We start from the raw sequence: 14,792 nt of genomic DNA on the forward strand, positions 1-14,792 counted from the left end.
TCCAGGGAGGTAGGGAAGGTGCCATGATGCTGTCTGTCTCCACGGGGGGACGGGGTGCACGGCAGCTGCTGACCTACTGGTGTGACCGCCGCTGCCCTGCTTGACGGCACCTGTGAACTGATCAAAGGAGGTAGGGGGCGCCGCTGACCAGCTACACGAGGGGAGGGGGTGCGCGGCTGCCGCTGACTTTCTTCTGCGGCCGCCGCTGCTCTGCTCCACTCTGTAATGACCAGGCCTCCTGCACCATACATGTGCAGGAGGCCGGCGGCCATGTTCCCTAAGCAGCGGATACATCATTAAAGCCACTGACTCGAGTATAAGCCGAGTGGGGCTCTTTCAGAAAATAAAAAGGTCTGAAAATCTCGGCTTATACTCGAGTATATACGGTAATTACTTCTTAAACCATTTTCATAAAGGTTTCCCTATCTTACCTGTTATTGAAACTAATTAAATTTGTGCATATCTTATTCATTTGCAAATATACAGTACAGATGTAGCTCCTCTCAGTCAGCCCAGGGAATCGCCAGATTCCCTGAGCTGGCGATCGCTGCCGAAGAGGGGCTGCATCTGATGGGGGCCTGCAAGCATCTCACATGCACTCGCGTCCCCTTCACTCGGCAGCGGGTGGTGGAGTCCCTCTCTGTTCCCGCTTCAGTAGGACGGGCACGGTTAGGGGGGTGTGTGCAGGAAGCTATGAGGGAGCTGCGGGGAGGCGGTGGAAGGAAGCAGGCTCCGTCAGAATGGGGCATGCGAGTGTCTTGTGCGCGCGCCCCCTTCTGGGGGATGGCGAGCAGCAGTGATTGGCAAAAGAATCGCCAGGAGCATCTCTAATGAGAGCTGCTCCATCTGTATACAGCATTTTTACTTTATGGAGGAGGAATTTACACAATCTGTCAATCATAAAGGTATCTGTGCTGATGTTCATTTAAAAATAAATATCAACTGTAAACTAGCATCCTCAGGCAAACGCGATGTTATGTTCTAAGTCAGTAATACCTGATACCTCACACATGCAGCATGCTCTGTACTGACACAATTTTAAATATAATTAACACAAATCTATTTAAAGCTCATAGTATAATGAAGACTTTTAAACACTGTAAATCAGAATAACAGGATCTTAGTAAACTTTTGCTAAAACATATCTGTAACACTTTCTCCAACATACTGTAATGCAACTCTAGTGCATCCAAAGTGCCATGACTGCATTGATATGAGGTTCAGATGATCTCTTTTTTATTCAGAACCATGCTAGATGGAGATCCTTCTATCTGGAGAGCTACAGAACGTTTTATAAGAGCAACTACCATAAAATGTGGTACTTGTGTACAATCACGGCTCCCACGTTGTCCATCGTATAGCAAAAAATCGCATCGCATCGCATGTGATTGCATCGAATGCGATACGATCGCATGCGATACGATCGCATGCGATACGATCGCATGCGATTTTTAACAGAAATGCATCCAAATGCAGTGAAATTAGTATCAAACATGTTCAATGGCCCCCAAATGTCATTTTTGAGGCTGTACCACCCCCACTATCAACGCGAACCCGAAGCGTGGCGAGCGCAGCGAGCCCGCGCGGGGCGGCGGTACGCGTCCTACGACCTTTTCATACCCCCACTATCCACGTCGCCGTGGAGTTGAGAATAGAAAGTGACTGAGCCTGAAGCGTTCACAGGTATACGCGTCCCCTCGGGGGCTTCACAGGTGTCCGCGTCCCCTTGCGTTTGGATGCATTTCTGTTAAAAAATCGCATGCGATCGCAAGTACCTAAAATTTAATTTGTTTACTAATATTGGATTACAAAGTAGCATATATTTGAAGGGGGTGTGGATTAACAGATCAACAATGTCTAGATACAGTAGACAGTAAATAGGTCGATGACAGATGGTCCACATGGTCAAAAGGTTGACAGTTAAATAATCAACATGCTCTTACGTTGACAGAGTAAAAAGGTGGACATGTAAATGGTCAACACTTTTTGTTTTATTTTAACTCTGCTACTTCCTATAACCCTAAACCTAACCCTCCCCCTGATGCCTAACTTTAACCTTCCCTTCCTATAGCCTAACCCCAGCTCTCCATCAAGTGCCTCACCCTCCCTTACACCACCCTTACCCACCCCCAAGAGCCTAACCTAACCCTAAAATCATGAAAAACCATGTGTCAACCTTTTTCGACGCAACAATTTAAATGTCAACCTTTTTACTTTGTCTACCTATTGACTGTTGACCAACTGGTGTCTACCTATTGAATATTGGTTTATGGTCTTTCTTCCATCAAGATACCATTGAAAGAGCTACTAAAACAAGTAGCAATATGTATGCGCCAATTTATTTATGTACCAATATATACAGTATTTTTCAAGAAGATATTTCAGAATAAGATTTGTTTGTGGTAGAAGATACTGTATTTTCCCAACACAATGGGATTTATTTACTAAGATGGGAGTTCAATTAAGGATGGGATATTGCTGCCCTTCATGACACCCCAGATCATTTTGTTATAACATAGACACCTCGGACTCTACACTTTCATGCAAAACCACCTTTGACAACTATCTAGCTCTATCTAAAGGCCCATACACACTGGGCGACTTTGAGCTGAAAGTCACTCAAAACAGCAGGTTTGAGCGGCTTTCAGCTCAAAGCCGCCCAGTGTGTATGGCCCGGCGATGAGTGGTGAGTGCTGCTGCACGCTCCCGCAACATCACCGGGAAAGCCGCTCATCTGCTGGTTATACCAGCAGATTAACGGCTTTCAGGAACGGCTTTGCATAGCGCTGCACTATGCAACGCTGTCCTCCCCCCCCCCCCTCCGTCTGCGCCGGGCAGGGGGAAATCCGCTCAGGGTGTATGCACTGAGCAGCTTTCCCCGCAGCAATGATAGTCATCATCGCTGTCCATACACGCTGGACATAGTCGCCCAGTGTGTATGGACCTTAACTCTGTAACTGAAGATGTGTGTTACCTTGACTGACGACAGATGCTCACCTGTTACCCCTTCTCCTTACCCCTTTCTATTTTTTACTTTTGGGTAAAAATGGGTATGAGGATATATATATTTGGACCAAATCAAATGGATGCATACAGGAATATTTTATGAATGGAGTTTAATGTAATCAAAATTGGGGCGCTATGCTGCCTGTTGATCTGTCAAAACCTGGATAGATGTCACCACATCTAAACAGAACATAAACAGAAATAGCGACAAAATTAGGAATTGGCGTGATCAAGTAGCGCAAAAACCAAATAATAGTGAACAGTGCGTAGTTAGTGCAGTGAATCAAAATAAATACAAAAATTGTGATAAAGCATTGGTGGAAACAAAGTCTGATTAAATTGGCTGGATAACACAAATACTCACCTCATCACATCGAAGGACACTAAAGCGCATCAGAACCTATCACTGAGTAATCACCGCGACCTTGACAACCAAGGGACATATTTTGTTATATTTTTCATTGTTTTTTCACAAATATTGTTTTATCACAATTTTTGTATTTATTTGATTCACTGCACTAATTACGCATTGTTCACTATTATTTGGTTTTTGCGCCACTTGATCACGCCAATTCCTAATTTTGTCGATAGCATACTGGAATATCATCAAGTGACAATACTGTACATAAAATTATATGGCAACAAGATTATCAGATGGGGTTCTCCAGATTAAATTTCACATATGCAAAGTCTGTATTTAAGCCTATTTTCTCTTCATGAGGATAAACACTGTGTGTGTCGGCACTTTAACCTTATTCCAACCTTGGTGTATCATTGATGTTTTGACAATTAGCAGTAGGAAACTCCCATATTTACCAAGCACCAGCTTTAATAAGCACACACAATCCTACACAAATAAATGCCCAGGCGTGACTGCAGAAATCCCTGCACAAATCATGAGGTTTGTTCATGTTAAAAATTGCAAAACGTGAAAATAAAAAAGCATGAAGTGTCCCCACTTGATAATCAGCCCAATGTTTTTGTTTGGTAGAGGAACACAAAGAGACAGCTAACTAGTGAGACTGGGGCAGATGTATTAAGCCTAGGGAAGAGAAAAACTGGAGATAAAGTGGAAGGAGATAACGCTCCAGCCAATCAGCTGTGTTTGAAATATGACAGTTGGGAGTTGATTGGCTGGTACGTTATCTCCTTCCACTTTATCTCAACTTCATCTCCAGTTTTTCTCTTCGCCAGGCTTAATACATCTGCCCCACTATGAGGTTGCGCTAGACATGGATTTATTTTATTTTATGATTGCAAAACGCTTATTGTTGTAATATTAATTATTGTGTAACTATCTTATATTTTGATCATTGCTCACTAATAATTATATTGTCTGTGAACTAAACTTACTTGACTAAATAGCTATGTATACTAACATTCCAGAGACATGTGCCATAATGGCTAATGCGGGCCAGTTTTTACATAAATATTTGTAAAATGTTTCCGTTCATAAAGAGTGCTGAACTATTGTCACTCCTGTTTCCACCTTTCCCCAATTACTGCTATTAATTTCATGGAACATTAGATGCAGTCGTTCTCATCTGCGGTACCAGCTGTCTGGTGCACGGTAAGACTTAAAGCCCTTTGTACACTGACATTTTATGTCCCTTTATAGGACTGCACTGTGCTCAGCTGAATGGTTTTTAAAACATGCTTGTCTGGAAGGCAGCGGGAACTCGTGTTTGTGTACTGCAGGTGGCTCAGCATTGGTTAGGAAGAGAAGGACTAAACCTAGAATACTGCAAGCTTTAAGTTGTATGTTTATCAATTCATTACTTTACATTTGCCTCATAAAAACTGCCTTGCAGGACTTATGTGAGAATTATACTTAGTCTTCCATACTGTTGCGCATGTGTACTGGGGAAACAGACTTTTGGGCGTACATTTAATAAGCAGTGGTTTTGCACATTTAGCAGATTTCCAGCAGGGTTCTATCCTGCTAATTTAGTAATGGCCAAAACTGGTGGAAAACTGACTAAAATACATATTTAGGATAAATTGTAACCTTGGTGTATCATTGATGTTTTGACAATGGCCCTTATTCTGGTTCACTATCAAAGGCAAATTCCTTCTCAAATGGACAAAACCATGTGCACTTCAGGGGGGGGGGGCAGATGTAACAAGTGCAGAGATATTTAGATTTGGCTGTTATTTTGTTTCTGTGCAGGGAAAATACTGACTTGTCTTTTGGTCCACTTCTCGTCTGTAGGCCAATTAGTCCCCGTCCTTGATGAGGCCAATGACGGTAGTGTCATCGTTGAATTTGATTATCTTTACTGATTGCGCCTCTGAGGTGCAGTCATTGGTGTACAGGGAGGAGAGCAGGGGTGAGCGTAAACAGCCCTGGGGTGCTGCTGTGCTGATGGGCCGCATTTGGGAGGTGAATTTACCCTCTTTCACAACTGGTTTTCTATCAGTCAGGAAGTGCACAATCCATGAACAGGTAGCTTCAGGGACTCCTAGACGGAGTATTTTGTGGTGGAGGATGTTGGGGATGATTGTGTTGAAGGCCGAGCTGAAGTCAACAAACAGGACTCTTGCATAGGTGCCAGTCATATCCAGGTGCTGCACAATGTAGTGCAGGCCTAGGTTGACTACATCCTCGACATATTGATTCAATCGGTAGGCGAACTGGAGGGGGTCTAGCTGGCGGCCTGTCACAGCTTTCAGGTGGTTCAGATATTTTGAAGACCGCAGACATCATAGCTATTGGCCGGTAGTCGTTCAGATTTGTGACAGTGGATTTCTTTGGAACCCGAACAATAATGGAGCTTTTGAGGCAGGAGGGAACCTTGTGTAGCTGCAGTGATTTGTTGAAGATCCTATTGAATATGGGGGCAAGCTGACCTGCACATACTATCAGGGCAAATGGTGACACCGCTTCAGGACCTGATGCTTTCCTTGGTTTGGCCATGATATTAAAGACAGCAGGCAAACAGCTGGGAATGGAGTGATAACATAACACTTTCTCTAAGACATACATTCCCCTGTACTAGGCACAATCAAGTAAAGACAAATGTTGAGGTTACAGTGCCTTTAATTAAAACTTGTTATTACCATTTTATGAAATGATACATCTGCATAATGTTTTCCTACAAACATTAATGTGCTTGCCTTGTAAATCATATAAATGCACTGGTAATGGGCAGACATTCTCATATCCTGAAAAGCCAGTACTGCTGCTTGTCCTACTGAGCTGCAATGGTATGTTAGTAGGCACCTCTGTAGTGCAGCCGGTAACTGATACTGTGCTTCGCTGCTTTACCAGCCTTGAAGCAAGTAATAAAGGCACCGACAGATCAAAAAGTGGGCTACAATCGTTCTCTTTTCATGTATCCCTAGGCAGAGCCCTGTGGATTTATCCATATATTTGGATTTTTAACACTTACTTCATCTTGTCAAGTCAAATTTAGATCTCTATCGACAAAGCATTGACGTTTATACCCCTTTCACATCACACAAATAACCCGGGTCAGACCTTTATTACTTGCTTTAAGGCTGGTAAAGCAGCGAAGCACAGTATCAGTTACCGGCTGCACTACAGAGGTGCCTACTAACATACCATTGCAGCTCAGTAGGACAAGCAGCAGTACTGGCTTTTCAGGATATGAGAATGTCTGCACATTACCAGTGCATTTATATGATTTACAAGGCAAGCACATTCATGTTTGTAGGAAAATATTACGCAGATGCATCATTTCCTTCTGAAAATACCTGGGTCCAGCAACCTGGCATTCCGACCTGGGTTAAAAGAAGGATTAATCCTGGGTCAGGCCCATGTTGCTGTGCAGCATGAATGGGTCGAGCAACCCGTGTCCCGTTCACAGCGTCAGCTTCAAGCACTGCCTCCTTCACCATCCCCGATGACCCAATGACGCTGATGATATCAGCGACCTGGCTTATTGGTAGGTCGCTATTGGTGACCTTGCATTGCAAATGCCAGGTCGCTCCCACGACGGAACTGTGCCCCAATCCCCAGTGCGACCCGGCATTTGTGATTTGAAAGGAGTATAAGAGGGAAATATGAATTCCGAGTAACTGATTGAATGGTCAGATTTTTTTATTCCTCATACATAAAGTGCAATCACATCAACTGGCATTCTAGTATTAGGCCATTCCATTGTCATACTAATGTACGTACAGGACTGATTGTAGGGCATGGTGAGGAAACCAGAAATAAGTAGTTGTGAAAAACCCACTTGTCTTAACATAATCATCTCCTTGCTACTGGGAAACAGCGGCGAAAACAGGGACATGGCACGCACCTTTGGAGTTTACAGCATGGAATATGATACTGCAATGGGGTTTGAAAAAAGGGTCTGATTAAGACGCATTCGCTCGGGCCCGAATTTGGCCCCTTGTCCGACGGTGGGGGGTTTGCGTGTGCGAGTTTTTGAGCATGTGAAAACTCCGTAGATTTCGTCAGAGCGGCGCTGTGTATGCAGCCTAGCGAACAAGTCCGAATAAGGCCCTAAGTGAACCAAGACTGTCAGTTTATTGCATCAGGAAACAGATCACTTTGCAAACCATTTGTCCCATGCATCCCCACCATATTATTTAGAGACCTAATCATTTTGTCCAATATTTTTGGTTTCCTTCAAAAACGGTTTCATTTTGTCAAGTACACAGAGGGTCATTGTAATACATTAATAATGCATCTGGCAGTGGATTGCATTCGGATTAAGCTGATTGAATGGACAAAATAGACATTGCCCACCGCCAAGCAGGTTGAGCCGATTTTCAAATGAACAGCAAATAAAAACATCTGTAATCAAAACGAACTATAAGATTAACAATTTAAGTCTGCTGGTTGTATGAAGGGACGTTGCCTAGGCTGGCTATGGGCAGGGATAATGCAAAGGGTTCTGAGCAGCAGCTTGTCTCATACACTTTCCCCAATAATGCAGATTGAATTACTTTGCCTAATAATGCAGATTGAATTATAATACACTTTATGCTGTACGCATGCATATTCATCAGATAAAAGCCAGACAATTACTTTGATAGGTTTCTATTTTTTTCAGCAGGTGGAGATTGTTTGGGGATTAGACCGACATGAAATTTGTAGAACAAAATATATAATCCATAACAAACAGATTACATGATTTATAAAAACGAGAACATAAACAGATTTTCTGTAGATTGTTGGTCTAAAGTCAATTTAAAACATGGACAAATCAAGACGCTTTAAAAAAAAAATAGAAATATATATTATATAAGGTATAAATGCATCAATGTTTAATTCAGTTATTTTGGCTTAGGTTGAACATCTTAGAACGGCACTTAGGGGGTTATTTTGGTTCACTCTTTCTGACAAATTCCTTCTTAGATGGACAAAACCATGTGCACTGCAAGTGGGGCAGATGTTACTTGTGCAAAGAGAGTTAGATTCGGGTGGGGTTTTACTTCAAAGTGAGAACAATATTGCAGTGTAAAAATAAAGCAGTCAGTATTTTCCCTGCACAGAAACAAAATAACTCCCTCAAATCTAATTCTCTCTGCACATTTTACATCTGCCCCCCTGCAGTGCACATGGTTTTGTCGATCTAAGAAGGATTTTGTCAGAAACAGTGAACTAGAATAAGGCCCTTAATGTGTCCTGATTTTCTGATGGGCAGGTATGGAAGGTTTGTAAATAATGTGATTATGTAATTTATAACGTCTGTCCTTCCTTTATGTTACTTTTCTCTGATGCCTTTTATTGTCCTACTGTATATCACCAAATGATGCCGCCATTGCTAATCCTACTTCTCTGGACAAACAAATCAATTGTCTCCTTGAGTGTCATTCTGACACCAGTTACCAAGGAATCTACAGTGACAGAACACTGCTCCAAAGCAAACTAATAAAGAATTTGACAACAAAAACAACATACTTTTATTTAGGGGGAACTCAAGATTTAAGGGAAAAAAAGAACTTTGTGGTCGATTCAGCACAGTTTCGAATTCGGTCCAGTCCCAAATGGTGGGGTCTGCACATGCGCATTGTTGCTCATGTGCATGCGTGAACCCCCGTAGCGAACACCTTCGGCTAGTTATACACTCGCTGGGGCATTCGCATAATGACGGACAGGCAGGGGGCGGTTGTAGGGGTCCGTCCAGCGTTTTATGGGCGTGCCAACAAAAATGGTGGGTGCACCTATGGAAATGTTGGGTGAACACCTGCAAATGCAGACGTGCCCATGCCTGCTCGGGGAATGTGCCTGACGTCACATGACGGCAGCGCCCGTCCATATTTCGGACATCTCCTTGCAGGTTAAAAAAAAACTATAGACTTTTATATGTGAAGCCTAGCGAGCAGGTCTGAATCAGGCCCTTTAACACCTATACCTCCCAACTCTCCTGTTTTTGGTGGGACAGCCCAGTTTTTCTGACATTGTCCCACCATTCCAGTGTCCTGTGGGGGGGGGGAAGCTGGGGGGTACCCTCTGACTCGGGGCTCTGTGCCCATGAATTGGGAGCATGGTCAGTAGTTCCTGGACATGTCCCAACAGTGACAATAATGGTTGCATGGCTCGCAGGCATGGCATTTGCATGAGGACATGCTCCCTAACAACAAGGTCACAACCCATAGCTTAGAGCAAGCACGTTTAGCACACATATGTCGCGCTTCCCGCAGATAAAATGTTTGATGGCGTGACTTATTGCATTATTGTCATACATACAGTATATGCAGTGCATTTATGTACATGTGTGAGTTCTTCCTTGACTTGTTAACCATGTGCAAATCTGCCTCTGTCTATGTGGTCATCAGCCTATCACAATAACAAGCTCCTAGTGCCAAATAGCCATGCCTGACCGATATAACTCTGGAATTCAATATGGACCCTGTTGTTTGACAAATGGGTTGAGTGACATGACCAGCGGTGTTACGACAGTTTTAAGCAGAACTTTACCATGAGCTGATTACTTTTGAGTCAGCGGCTGCAGCATCCTATGTACATGCGTCAGGCGTAAGGAATTTTAATAAAGAAAATCTGCTTTAAAAAAGTATTATTTCCTCAATGGGTAGAAAAAGATGTGCCATAATTATCTCTATTCTCAATTCTTCTTCGCTTGTCTATCTAAAGATAAGGAAAAATGAATCGATTTAGGCTATAGCCCTTTAGAAAATTCCTGCAAACCCCTCAGGGCCACAACTAAATTCATCCAGCCTTGCATAAAATGTTCATGTGTTAATACTAGATAAAACAAAATTAGTAATACTTCTTGCCAACAGGACAAAATCAATAAAAGTTAAATCTCGCCGGCTGCATTTTTTAACTGTAGGAATACAAATAAAATGACATTTGGAGTTTTTTTTTGACTTACAGAATGAGTGTAATTAGTTACATTTACTTCATTGTTCTTGCTGGGTTTTAAGTGGCCAACTAATAATTGGAAAATTACCTTAATTTGTGGTTCTGTTATTAAATGCTTGGAGGCTGCTTCCCTGTTCCAATTGAAAACACACACAATCACACAGTCACACACACTCACACCAAGAATCCCGGCGCGGTATAAATTTACCCTCAGGACCATAGCCATCTCATGAAGTCTCAAGAGTAGAACATGCTTCAATTTGAATGTGATTCACTAAACTAAATGTCTATCAGCGCAGTAATGTAGATGAAATGTGTGTGGCAATTGAGAAGTTAATGAAAATCATTAGTTCTGTGAAAGGCTCTTTCTAATTTGTGGCACCATCTCCTGATCAACTGTAACCGTCTCTCAGGTTTAGGACACAGTGTCCTCCACCAAACACTGAACAGGGAAAGGTTATTAACAATGAATGGAGTCCATTCTCCTGGGAGACTTGCAGATAAAATGACCAAGGAAAGAAATAGCACAACTTCACAAATTAGCATAATTAGTAATTATCTCTTAATAGCCCCACTTGGCTTTGGAGACTTGGCTCTTGAAATTTCTGCTTAAAGTTCAGTCAGGAAAAACAAATTTCACGCTGAAATGTCTCAATAACACAGCTGAGCTGCCGAGGTAATCACCTAATTTAGGTAAAGATAGGAAAACACACATATGGATAGGCATGATCTTTGCATATTGGTGCATCCAAATATGTATTTGCAAACTCCTAGTACAACATATCATGACGCAGAGACAATTACAGAGACGTCATCATACTTCAGTGCTGGATTTAGCATAAGGCCCAGAAGGCTTGTGCTTCAGAGCAGCTGAGTTTATGAGGTGACACTATTATTGTATAGAGCATATGCCAAATATTCTCTCATCAGCCAAGAAGAATGAAAGGAGAAAGGCAACAAACAATCTGGATAGCAGTTAACTCTGATACATTCTTCTCTGTGGCGGGGGAAGTATAACTTGTGTTATGTATTGTAAGCGATTGTATCATGCATAGTAATGCAGCTGTCCTTGAGCAATGAGTTCAGCTTAATTGTACCTTCAATTTAGATAGAAGCAGTGGCCATAGGCTTCACGAGGGCTGTTTGTTTATGTTCTTCGCTGCTTTCTGGTGTGGGCTGCCTGGGTACTTCAGGGCTCTATCTGATTTATTAATGGCCGGCCTGTGTGAAGATATGCTTTCTGATGGCTGGTTCCTTCCCATTGACCAGTCACTTTACTGCTTGAGCCCCTGAGCTAATCCATGACTCCTCCTCCAATGTTCTGGTATGCTCTTCTTTTCTGTACCATGTGACTGCTAGTTAGGCATCACCCAGGATACAAGCTGTACCATGTTATGCCACTCAGAAATGAGCACGCTGAAGGTCTAACATGTCTTGCTAGAATGTTACCTGTGGTGGCACTGCAGGATCCCAGCTAACCTTGTCAACTGAATGTGCTGGGACTTAGTCCTATTGCTGTTGTCAGTCACATGGAAACTCAACGTGCAGTATGGTGGGCAATAGAAGGTCAGTGTACTTGATTACTGTCATGGGGATGCGCAGTGTATTGTCACTAAGATGCTCCACCAACTTTATGACTGCCACTGGTATGCTCTCTGTACTGCATGGCAGTCACTGAGATGCTCTGTCTATTATATGGCAGTCCAGTGTTTGCTCTGTGTATTTTATTGTAATTATGGCTAGCAACTTTCTAACCTTGTCTACATTTGTTTTAGCAAGACCACAGTCTTAAGCTGTGACTAGCAGTTAGTATTCAGCAAAGTAATGAGGCAGGCAATAGTGCAGATCGGGTCATCTACTGTATATAATAAATTGAAGAGTGTGTGTGTGTGTTTGTGTTCATGTCTGTTGCATTGCGGTCACACCGTGGCACTCAGAGCTGCCAAATTCAGCAACAAGGTATCTCTGGACCCGGTCGTGTGCACCTCAAAGCCGTTTTTGGGAAATGTCACTTAGAGATGTAAAAAACACCAAGGTTCAATTTGCCTTAATTGATGAGCTGGCAAAAAGATCTGGGAAACCGACGACAAAGGAACAACACCACACCTGATTTTATTGCTGTCATTGAGTATAGCTGTGTACATACAGTGCAATATATTACTCAGTGTCCAGTTTTCATCAGCAACCAGAGATGGTCGCTGATAAACAGGAGACTGCCAGGGGAGCCTCAGAGGGAAAAAGCTGATCGCAGGAGCAAGCTCCTGCGACCAGCGACCATTAGGTTGCTGAACATGGGAGTGTGCACCCGGCGATTTATCGCTACAGCACAAACAAATCACTGGCAATATGGTATTGCCAGCGATATTGTACCGTGTGTGCACAGCTTATGAATGCAAACACATACTAACATTATGGTGGAGGATTTCAACAATTGGGAATAATTGAGGAAATACATAGATACCTACATACATACATACATACATACATCACACCCATTGTACACACACACCACACTACACACACATTGGACAGATACACACAACACACACACACATACATACATAACACACCACAAGCAGTACAACAAACACCCATATACACAACAACACACCCAAAAACAGTAGCAGGTGGGAGGAATGTGACATGTAGTGTGACATAGAGGTGCATGTCCCTGCGTCACCCCACCATCTCTGTCCCTGCATCACCTCGCCATCTCTGTCCCTGTGTCACCCTACCATCTCTGTTCATGTGTCACCCCGCCATGTGGTAAAACGTGAATTTTGGCTCAATCCAGGTGGCATAGTGTGAATTTTGGCTCAATCCGGGTGGCGTAATGTAAATTTTGGCTCAATCCGTGTGGCATAAAATTCATTTTGTCTCTTTCATTGTGGCATAATGTGAATTTTGGTTCAATCCAGGAGGCATGATGTTAATTTGGGTTTATTCCAGGTGGCATGATGTGAATTTGGGCTCAATCCAGGTGGCATGATGTGAATTTTGCCTCAATGCATGTTGCATAATGTGAATTTTGGCTCAATTTATGTAGAATAACTTGAATTTTGGCATAACATGAATTTTGCACATTCTGTATCGCATAAGGGGAATTTTGTCTCTTTCCGCGTGGCATAATGTTTAAGGGGCAAGTGTAAGGGGGTCTACTACTGTTTTGACTAATGTGTATAAGGGGCATATGGCATGGTGCACTACACTCAAGGACAGGCCCCCATTTGAGTGGCGACACCCTCTTTTTCTGGAGTGTGCACATAACTTCAGCCTTCACAGTTGTGAACATAATGCATCATTTTTATATACTGATACATGATGTTGCTGGATAGAATTGCCTAACATTCTTTTACCACATCTTTGTGTCTTCCTATTGTTTTGTTACTATTACAGGAAGTAGAATGTAATCTGTACAAGTGCATGTTGTAACTAGTGTTTCTCCAAATGTAATTTCCATTTATTTGTGCTTTACAATCAGACTTTTCATTGAAATTCTGCCTTAGCTCTTTTTTTTTTAGACAAATCTTGATCTAAAATGTTCAAAAACCAAGAGAAAACTTGTTTCATCTTCCTGGGGGTAGGTGAACTCCACCACTACATAAAGAAACAAATTTAATCACATAGGTTTATATTCCCAGTGGCAAAGTATTTTTGTTTACTTTTCCTCTAAACTTTCATTTCTAAAGGCCTAGCGGTATGATTCAGAGACTTCGCAAAAGTACAACTACCAGCACTGGCCCCCATCGGCTCTGAACTGTGATTGGCCGGTGCGCGCGTGTGTAGAAGTACGGAAATCGTTGAATAGCGAGTTCTAAGCTGGACCTGTATCAGGCCTTATATCAAATATATTATATAGTATATGATATGAATCTATGCAAAATAATAGTTCTGTATTACTTAATACTTTTTGGTCACTTTAGAAGAAATGTTACAACAGTCAGAAACACTGCACAGAAATAGATATAAAAGGTATAGATTTTCATACACTTTATACTGTACAGAAATATGGGACTAACAAGAGAAATCAGGACACAACCAGGACATATACAGATGTAGCCACACCCATTCATCCTGGGACTGCAACATAGTACACCGCCCGTACATTTCTATGGGGGGCATGTACTTAGTTGAACACGCATGCTAGTTGCGGACACACTTGCTGCACCAAGCTAAGTGCAAAAAAGACGCTCGGCAGGATAGTTCTATCTGCCATTTAGTATAGTAGCAAGAGTCTCATGGCGGTGATAATAATAGTCTTTGCCAGCCTCTGTCTCCACATGGAAGACAGCAGGAAAGAGTTTGAATGCAAACAGTGATGTCTTAGTGTCAGTCAGAAGTTGAATAAAGAAGTAACTCGTAGAGTGCTTTATGTTGAAGAAAGGCCCCATTTCTGACAGTAGCAATTTATGTTGAAGAAATGCCCATGTCTGACAGTCAAGAAGCCTACTATGATTCATGATAGCTCCACTGCTCATGTCCA

The 14,792-nt window shown here is 42.4% G+C and overlaps 1 protein-coding gene across 1 annotated transcript in view; it reads left to right on the plus strand.

Annotated features, from left to right (window-relative positions):
* Positions 1–14,792, plus strand: part of ADARB2 (adenosine deaminase RNA specific B2 (inactive)) — a 489,925-nt gene that overhangs the window by 16,464 nt on the left and 458,669 nt on the right. The gene's annotated exons all lie outside the window — the stretch shown is intronic.

The sequence above is a fragment of the Crinia signifera genome, chromosome 5 (genome assembly GCF_055691185.1).
Source record: "Crinia signifera chromosome 5, ASM5569118v1, whole genome shotgun sequence".
Taxonomy (NCBI): domain Eukaryota; kingdom Metazoa; phylum Chordata; class Amphibia; order Anura; family Myobatrachidae; genus Crinia; species Crinia signifera.